The sequence below is a fragment of the Staurois parvus genome, unplaced genomic scaffold (genome assembly GCF_062004578.1).
Source record: "Staurois parvus isolate SC_StPar_1 unplaced genomic scaffold, SC_StPar_1.0 ptg000511l, whole genome shotgun sequence".
Classification (NCBI taxonomy): Eukaryota; Metazoa; Chordata; class Amphibia; order Anura; family Ranidae; genus Staurois; species Staurois parvus.
In genome coordinates this window covers 205,001-215,460 of record NW_028318307.1, presented here as the reverse complement: position 1 = coordinate 215,460, position 10,460 = coordinate 205,001, and the positions used below count along the sequence as shown (strand labels likewise).

Genomic DNA, 10,460 nt, shown 5'->3' with positions numbered 1-10,460 from the left:
GGCAGACCCTTGCGCTACATAGTTGAAGGTAAATCAAAAGGAAATTGGGCAGAAATTGAAAAGAAAATTGTATAATGTATGGACAGCCTTAGTCCCTTAGTTGATGCCACCAGACCTCAATTTGTAAATTAAGCATTTATGGGGTATGGTATCAAATGCTTTAGTGAAGATACACTACATCCACAGGCCTTCCTCTATCCAGACTACAACTCACTAACTCATGGAATGTTAGTAGGTTGGTCTGACAACGATCTTTCATAAATCCATGCTGGTTACTTACGATACGGTTTTCCTCAGCAAATTCTTGGATATGGTCTCTTATAATAGCCTCGAGTAGTTTACAAACTATTAGAGATTCTAAAAGGTTCTTTTTTTGGGGGGGGGAATAAACATGCTATACTGGTTTTGTACAGAAGCCTGTCTCAGCCAATGAGGAGTCAGAGACCCAGGACTGCTGAAATGGTTATTCACATTGCTGGATCACGATGGGGCTAAGGTAAGTATTGAGGGGGCTGGGGGGCACTGCTGCACACAGGTTTTCAGCCTTTACAACCACTTTAATGTTAGGCTGCCTGACCTGCAGTTTCCTGGTATATATCTCAACCCTTTTTTGAATATCAGCACCATGTTAGCTTTCACCAGTCTGATGGTACCATACCGGTCCCTAACATGAATATGTATATATTGTGGCTGTACGAATATCCTGTGGCCAAAATGCGTAAGCATTCACTCTGTAACCCATACATATTTCTGCAATTGTATGATACCAAGCTGCCGGCTCTTTACCTTTCCGCCTCTCAGCGCACCACTGAGCACCTGAGTCAGCCGCTCCCACCCCCTCCACAGTCCAGTGATCCAGTGAGTGCTGGAGGGGCAGAGCAGAGAGCCAGAGCCTGACAGTCACCACTGTACTCAGAGCAGACCCAAAACCTGAGCAATCAGTGGTCTGTGATCGCTCAGTTCTTGCTGTAGATCTGGCGAGAGGCACCTGCAGCCATTTTTTAGGATCCCACACTTCTCTTTAAAGCCCAATTAAATACATTTTGTATTCCTCATAAATGTTCATTACTTCTTAGCAATCCTCAATGTTATTAAGCATTTATTTCAAAATGTAACAGCATTTGCTTCAACAAGACAGTATATCTATTGCTTTTAACAATAAAATGGATAATTATTTTGTCAAACGCGAGGATCTTATCTAGTACTATAGAAAAAGAGTAATATTTACCACGGGATATTAAAGCAGTATTGAATGCTAAACATTCAACATATTGCAGCTCAGCAATTCTTAGATGTGACGTCAGAATTAGTTTTCTTTTTGTGGCCTTTTCCTTTATTTTCACCTGGCGATTTACCTAGTAAGTGTGCTATTTTTCAACAGACCAAACTGTTATATATATATAGATATAGGAATTAGGGGGTTGAGACAAACCATGTAATGCTGACAGGGGTGCTTACAATGTTCAATCTTTATTCAAGTGAATGGGGCCATGCTGCAACCACATGCAGTTCCCTGGTATTTAGAATGTTCAAGCAATCTGTAAAGGAGGCAAAACAATTCCTCCTCACTGCCTGTCTAATGCTGAAGAGTGAGCTGCATTTGGGTTGCTCTTCAGAGAGAAAAGCAGGTATAAACGAGCCCTTAGGAATCATGGTTTATGTACAGCGTTCGACAAGACTATTACTTGCTGGATTCACCAGGTGAAAATAAAGGGGAAAAAAAAAGTCTAAAAAAAATAAAAAATAATTAAGCCACCACACTTAAGGTTTGGTAAGCTGCAATTCATTACATTTTTGTTTTTGGGTTTAACACTGCTTTATGCGCCTTTCACATCTGGATGTTGGTAATCCAAAAATGCGTGTCCAGGTGCCAGTCATTTTCAATAGCACCCAGAATGTGGTGTGGTTCTTCTGCGATAAATTGCACTGCGATCGTGGCAAAGTGCAGTGTACGAAGCTTGCCACCCAAAAAAGAGCAGGAGCTTCATTTAGGGCAACAAGGTTTGTGCTAAACTCAAAAAGCAAACATATTATATTGCAGGTTACCAATACTTATATGTAATTGCTACATTTGTATCCATTTTTTAAGGCTCTCTTCTATTTTCATTTGGTGATCCAGACAGTAAGGCTGTTGATTTTCAGAAGTTCAAGCTCTCCAGTAGAATGCATCAGTTTACATGGATGAGACAGACCATTTAACACTGTCAGGGGTGATTAGATGATCAGCTTTTATTTATTCGTGTAAGACCTTTATCCCAAAAGAAAAAAAAATGGTTGCTGTAACTGGTTATAAAGTGTGTGCTGGAGTTTGGCCTCAATCTGTTATTGCATCCAAGTCAAATACATTTAACACTCACCTCATCTCCTCCCTCCCTCCCCTAACTAACAATGCTGCTATTGGCTGTGCCTCATGTGCTCATTCCTCCAGAGTTGTGTCTCACTAATACAGGAAATGTTTTAGTGGCAAAATCACCAGGTGAAGGAAGATGGAAAAATGCCTAAAAAAATAAAAACTAATGCAGCCACCACCTGGAATGATTGGTAAGCTGCAATATATTACATTTTTGGTTCTGGATTTAACATTGCTTTAATCTTTGAAATTCACCAGCAGTACCATAAAACAAGACCAATGACACTTGCAAAGTCACCTCTATGGTTTAATCCTGATATCCTTAGACAGCAAAATGATCACAACCCCCACTCTGACACAAATTTATTGAGCTGCTTGGTTTTCATATTGCACAGCAGAAACAAGACACATTTTGAACAAAACTTTGGGGGACATCAAGCAAATTAGTGACATAATTAGACATCAATCAGCCCGCTTCCCATTCAACATAGTGTGTGCAACACTTTTTCTGTGTATTTGTAACTCATGATTCTAGAAATCCAGGATAGATTTGCACAGGTCTGAGACAGATTTGGTACTGAAGATGAGACAGGGATTCGCTGCAGACACATTTAGAGGAAGATTTACTAAAGCTGGTGCCCTCAGAATCTGGTGCAGCTGTGCATGGCAGCCAATCAGCTTCTAACTTCAGCTTGATTAAAAAAAAAAAAAAACCTGGAAGCCGATTGGTTTCTATGCAAAGCTGCAGGAGATTTTGCACTCTCCAGTTTTTGTAAATCTCCCCCCTTTATTCTGTTGCAATGCCACTTTGGAACAGCAGAGGGAGGAATTGATGAATGAAGCTGCATCATTATAATAAATGTGGCTGTTTAACACTGCCTTGCTGTAGAAAAGAATTGCTATATCCTTCCCTTTGTATTTTATCACACATTGGTAAAAGAAAAAATAACAGAACAAAAAACAAAACAAAAAAAAAAACCCAACACACAATATAAATCCACAGGAAAGTTTAAAAAGGGGAAAAAAAAAAATTAGGGAAACCCTATTTTTTGGCTAATGTGGATATCACATTCCTTGTATTTTAAGCCAATTGTTGAAATAAGTGTACTGACTATACTCCCCCCCCCCCCCCCCCATTTAATAAGATCTCATTTAGATGTAAATAGCCACTTACTGAAAGATTCCGGTTAACATAGAGCAGGGGTTGGCACAACATCCCCAGTGAGATGCCCCTTTGATGCATCACTACAGACCTCCTGGAGAGGCGGTGTGGGGCCGGGGTGGGGGGGTGGTGTAGAGGAAAAAAAAAAAGGGGGGGGGCGGGGGGAGAGAGAGAAAGAGAGAGAATCTGTCTCCTGCGTGGATTTGGTTTTGTACTCAACACACATGGGTCAAGTCTGCATTAACCCCTGTCCCTCTAATTTGCATGAAAATCAAGCAGCTTCTGCTGGGCTTATTTAAAGGAAAAATACAAACAAATGCATGCATGTTCACAATAAAAAAAATAATTCCCTGAGTCCCATTCAGTAGACAATCCAGAAAAAAAAGTCAACATAGAAACTGAAATCTTCTAAATGTGTAAATAAATCACCATTGCTCCCTATTGTAGGGGGACTTGGTCCTTGTGTGAACGTCTGTTTTCTCCAGCACACAATAATCAGATTACCCCAGTGCACTCGCAGACGTACACGCAGCAGCCCACATCTGTTAACCCTGGATGTGCCAGTGCACGCACTACACGGTCACTGCTTTCCCAGCCATACAGTCAAAATTTGGAATCTACAAGGCTGGCTGGGACTTCGAGTTCCACACTAGCTGCCTATTTTCCTTCTAGGATTTCATTTAAGGTCGACCAAATGCTACCTAATATTTCGTTAGCAGCAATCAGTTTGATCATTGCTGACAATAATAGAGTGTCAAGCATGCGGTTCATAGTGTATTGGAAAATGTCCAACCAATCGTAAAACCTATTCCTTCATCAAAAGCCAGATGGGCAGAAAGAAGAAGAAAAAAACGACGTCAGTTCACTGCACGTACATAAAATGTACCACTGAGGCCACAAATGGAGGGGGGAAGTGTCACCTAGCACACTATGCTAATTTCAAGGATTGGTGGATCTTGGGTTGTCTGCCTATCTATGGTCAAGTAAAAGGACCTATTAACACTTCCCATTGTAGGTGCATTTTGTTACTTTCACTTTGAATGTATATTTTAACTCGTAAGCACAGTACATGTGCCTTAAGACCTCCTTCACCTGATCTTACCCTAGGTTCACACTTATGTGGATTTCAGTGCGTTTGCAGTCAGTTTGCAGAAAAAGCATTACAGTCTATGTAAAATGATTTCCAATGGATCTAGTTCATATCTGTGCGTTTTGAGCCAATGCAGATTTTTGAAAGGGTCAGATTTTTTTTTCCCGTAGCAGATTGTGTTTTGCATGTAATAAACGTCAAATTGAACCATATCAAAAATGCTTGCAAAACATATGTACATGTGTTTTTGGTGTGTTTCCTGCACAACAGACACCTCCCCCAAGCAACGTTAAACATCCCAAAAAAAAAAAAAAAAAAAAAATGCAAAATCGCTTAAAAAAAAACTCATTAAAAACTAGAGCAGCACCAAAATAAAGACGAAAAAATTTAGGGTGCATTTGGCTGAAAACCGAAATGGACAGTTTTTAAAAAAAATATATATATATTTTTTATATACATTTGTATTATATTTGACTTAATATCAAATTTCAATGAATATGAATTTACTTTCAGCACCTTTCACCCTGAGCAGTTTTTGCAGCGCTTTTGTGTCAAAAAAAAAAAACAAAAAAAAACCACAAGAAAAGCTAAAGAAAAATGCATCCCTTTAAATTCAATGTCTTCACACTGGTCCATTGCACTTCCCTTGCGGTGTTAAAAATCCTGCATATTTAGGGAGGAGAAAAAAAACAAAAACCACTCACCAAAAACTCACCTCCCCATTGAGGCCCAGATCACACCAATGCCTTTAGGGCTGTTTTCAGAAATGCACTACAGTCAATTTAACTTGGTTTTCCTATGGGATACATTCACATCTATGATTTTTGAGCTGCTGGGTATTTGGAAATGGCCAGTAACTTTTTTATTTATTTTTTTTTCTTTTAAATGCAACATTTTGTATTTTTAGTTCAATAGACTTCAATGGAGATACTATAGAAAATGCGTTTGCTGTGTTTTCACGCGTATGTGATGCGGTTTTTGTGCAAAACGCATCAAAAATGTGTGCAAAAATGCAAAACGAACTGCAAAAACAGACAAAACACAAATTGCATTGGTGTGAACCAAGAAATGCATTGAAACACACAGCAAAAACACACACGTGTTGCATTTTTGATGCATTTTTAATCTCCCCAGCAACAAGTTGGCCAAAACACAAAATTAAAAAAAAACTACAAGACACATAAAAAAAAGGGGGGAAAAATGTGTGTGCAAAAACATGCATGCAAAAACACAAAACACACTGCAAAACAGACAAAATTCTAACTGTACTGGTGTGAACTAGGCCTGAAATGCATTGAAAACCCATGTGTTGCGTTTTTGTTGCACTTTTTTGGTCACACGACCTATGAAAAAAGCACCATAAACAAGGTAAAATTGTAGGTAAAATCATGTGTTTTCGGTGGCCATTATCGGCAAAATGCTGATAACACTATTTTCAGCCAATACATTTCGGCTGCTGATATTTTGGTGCATACCTATTAAAAACGTGTCTAAAAAGCACGTGAGAAAAATTGCCAAGCACACCAGGAAAATGCATCGACCGCAATGTGCATAAGTGTGAACCTAGCCTTAGACTATGTTCAGACAGACTGTGAAATCGCAGCAACTGAAAAAAATCTATTGTTCTCTATGCTACCTGTGAACAGGTACCAGAAAGTACAATTTTTTTTTTTTTTTTTTAAGTTTGAGCACTTTTGGAGCTTTGAGGTTCAAGCTACAAATCGCTCAAATGTGATTGCAGCCTTAGAGATGCAGCAAAAACAGTCATTTTGGCCGAGTTTTTAATTCCCCTGTGCTGCCTGCCAACATGCCAGGTCACTGAAGTAATTGCAGGAAGACAGGACAGTATCCACCTGTGTGTTGGGGTTGCATCATCGTTTTAGGGCATGTTGTGTCCTCTAGGCTTAAATTGTTGCTAAAGGATCATTTTTTTTTCTAATTAAAACAAACATTTTATACTCACCTGCTGTGTGCAGTGGCATTGCACAGACCGGCCCCAATTCTCCTTTGTTTGGGTCCACCACTCGCGATCTTGGCTCCTTCCTTCTTAATGTGTCCCCATAGCAAGCCATTTGCTATGGAGGCACACAGTGTCTGCTCACTCCCGAGCTGTGTCAACGGAGCCCCCCAGTTCCTCCTCACTGCATTTGATTGACAACAGCAGGAGCCAATGGCTCTTGCCGCATGAAGTCTGTATGAAAAGGAAGAGAGGGGAGGAGAGATGCAGCAGTGTACAGTGTTGGATCTCTTCTCCACTCTCTTCCTCTTCACACAGGGAAGGGGGAGGACATAGAAATATAAAACTTTTATTACCTTAAACGCAAGCAATGCATTCAGGTAGCTTTAGTATCACTTTAAGAGCTCTTGCAGACAGGCGGCTGCGCTTTTGCTCACTGTTGGCTGAACAGGGGTCGCTTGAGTGCAGAATGAAGGGCACGCCTCTGATCCATAGAAGTAGGGCCAAAACAGCTTTGGTCTTACTTCCCCTTTAGCTCAGGGTCCAGAGCTTGACAAGGGGCACTATTTGTAAAACACGCCCAATGAATTCAATGATGTCACACAGCAACCACATGCAATGCACACAACTGCAGCATGGTAGTGCCCCATTACAGGCTTAAATCAGACAGTAAGGAGGTAATAGAATGCCTCCTCACTGCCTGTCACACCCTGAAAAGTGATCCAAATGCAGATCATTCTTCAGAGGGCACCGCAGACCACCACAAATGTGAAAGAGTCACTACTGCAACCAGCCTCCTTCATTGGATTAAAAAAATAGACGATGAACACATCAAAAATGCTATTGATGCGTTCAGTGCATGTTTTTGAAGGGTTTACAGTGTTTATTCAAATCTGAAAGCCAGAAATAGCGTGTAGTAAACATTGATTAATGCATCAGAACACATGTAAACCATGCTTTCCAAGTGGGTTAACGCTATAGCTAACTTAAATGGCGTTTGTCATTTGTCGCATCTCTAAGCCTATCTCCTAGATTGTAAGCTCCAAGGAGCAGGGCCCTCCTATCCCTCTTGTATTGAACTGTATTGTTGCTGTATTGTCTCCCTTTATATTGTAAAGGGAGACAATACAGCAAACTGTTGGTGCTATATAAATTCTGTATAATAATAATAATAATGTTAAGGCTAGGTTCACACCTATGCAGGTTGCGTTTGAGCGGTTTCTGCATTGCGTTTTGTGATGCATCTGACGCACCTTGCAAGGTTTTTTTTCTTGTTGCTAGGCAGATTTAAAACACAAAACACAAAAAAAGTGGCAAAAAAAAAAACCACGCACTACAAGCTTTTCTGCAGCGTTTCCATTGAAGTCTACAGAACCAAAAACAGAACTTGTGTTAAAAAAAGTCCCTGACCCTTTCCAAAAAACACACCAGGTGAAAACGCTCAGATGTGAACGTGTCCCATAGGAAATCATGTTAAATAGACTGTACTGTGTTTCTATAAAACGCTTAGGTGTGAACCTAGGGTTAAGAGGCCTCTAGCACACCAATATGTGCAGAAAAAAAAATACCAAAACAGTACCATTCAAAACAACTGTAAACTGTCAGAATCCTTTGCATTTCAAAGACTGCATACTTGACCACATATGTGGATATTTTTTATATTTGTATTCATTTGTATTACAGTAAAAACAACGTAAATATGCAAAAGGCATGAAAACAATGCATGGGGTTTTAAAATGCAAAGACGTGAATGCTAACAGATGCGAAAAGGCAGTTTTCAAAATACTGAAGTGGTCCCTAAGAAATCACTGCAGTCAGCTGATCTAATTGTAGCCAAACACACATCGGTTTTTGGATCTTATCGATGTGGAATCGGTTCACAACGGTCCAACCAACAAATGATCGAATAGCCATAACTTCCATCCTGAACAAATTTTGATCAAACTTGCTGTATTATGATTGATCAGATAATAAGATTGCATGGCGGAAACAAAGATGTGACCAATAAAATACGATGCAAGTTACGATCACGTGGTAACAATCGAAATCCACTTCCCCACGTGTGGCATATCAACATGGGTTGTCGACTAAAGATAGATTGTTCCCATCATCAATTGGAAAAGAAATCGAAGCATGAATGGTCGATAATCACTATCTATGGCAACTTTGTGACCAATGCATGTCCTCCTGAAATTTCTTTAGTCCTCCCCTAATCTTCCTTATCCCCTCTTCTATCTCTCCAAGCATCCTGCAGCCATCTTTCTACCACCAGCTTGGTCAACAAAAAATTCTTTGGCATTAACTTGTTCCAGCTCCGTGTTTAATACCCAACCCAATGGTAACAAGAAATTTCCTGGTAAATAAGTAAGCCACATTGGGAGGAACTCACGAAAACTGGTGCAGCTGTGCATAGTAACCAATCAGCTTCTAAAGTCAACTCCTTCAGTTAAGCTTTGACAATAAAACCTGGAAACTGATTGGCTACCATGCACAGCTGCACCAGACTGTGTGCTCCACTTTTAGTAAATAGCCCTCATTGTTTCTCTCAGTCCTCCGTTATCAGGCCCAGTCTGTAAATTCATAAGTTTCCTACAAAATTTCCCTAAACAAAAAAGCCACATATTTAAAAAGAACATGTAAACAACAGTCCCCAATTTATTATTAAAAAAAAAAAAATGTACAAAAATACTTTGCTTTTCAAAATATCCATAAAACAATAGCACCAATGCCGTCTCTGGCAATTGAGAGAATGAAAAAGTATTTGCAAAACTCCTAGCCTCTGGAGAGGATTCAAATAAATAGCATGTCATATTGACCTAAAGATGAACTCCAGGTATGATCTTTATTGCAGATTTACCTTGGTCCAGCTTGGCACAAGGTAAATATGGATATCTTAGACCCACGGGGAAGATCAAAATCATTGAAGTAGTCGGCACTACTACAATGATATATAGCCACCATCTTCACAGTCCTGGGTTCCACTCTAAACACTAACCACAGGGGGTGCTAGATCAGCACCATCACCACCATCCTTATGCCTTTTTCCCCAAAAAATAATATAAGACATCTGATTGGAGAAGGTGGAGATTACGGCATCTGAACTTTGTCTAATCAGAGAAAGTCTTGTACTCACTGAAAAAATAATATAAGAAATTATGTGATTGGAGGGGGTGGAAATTGTGGCGTCTCCACCTTATCCAATAAGAGAAGGTCTTGTACTCACTGAAAACAATTCAAGGCAATCTTTGAAAGGTGGCACTGCTGAGCAAGCCGCCCCCCCTGTTCTGATCTGTTTCTCCAGTAGCTCCTCAGATATGAGATACACATACTTACATAGTGCCAAGCTGGACCCATGTAACTATGCAATAAAGCTCATACCTGGAGTTCAGCTTCAAGTGGACTGGAGAAAAAAAAATAAAAAGTGATTAGCGGCAACAACAAATTTACTGCAATTTGTATATTGAACCACATTGGGAACCAAGTTATTCCAATGTTATTGGAAATAAATCAATGGTTCCCAACCTCAGTCCTTGCTTACACCAAACAAGCCATGGTTTGGTCATTTCCCTTAGAAAAAAAAATGATCTAAGTAGAACTAAAGACAACTTCCTTTCACATAGAGTATGGGAGTGCTAAAACTGTAGGATGGCATATAATATATATATATATATATATATATATATATATATATATATATATATATACACACACATACATATATACATATACACACACACATACACATATACACACACACACACACCCTGTCCCATAGAGGAGATTTCTCTTCACTTCCTGTCCCATAGCCATGACAGGAAGTGAGAGTAAATCCCTCCAAAGGTCAGGGAAATCCCTGGAAGTGACCAGAACTAGTGGTCCCCATTAGATTTCCCATCTATCT

General features: G+C 39.7%; 1 protein-coding gene across 1 annotated transcript in view; it reads right to left on the bottom strand.

Moving 5' to 3' along the window:
* Nucleotides 1-9,190: 9,190 nt before the first annotated feature.
* The window catches only part of EPOP (elongin BC and polycomb repressive complex 2 associated protein), a 3,009-nt gene continuing 1,739 nt past the window's right edge, over nucleotides 9,191-10,460 (bottom strand). The window contains exon 1 of the mRNA XM_089690013.1: nucleotides 9,191-10,460. This exon is cut by the window's right edge and continues 1,739 nt beyond it. The gene's annotated coding sequence lies outside the window, so the exon portion shown is untranslated.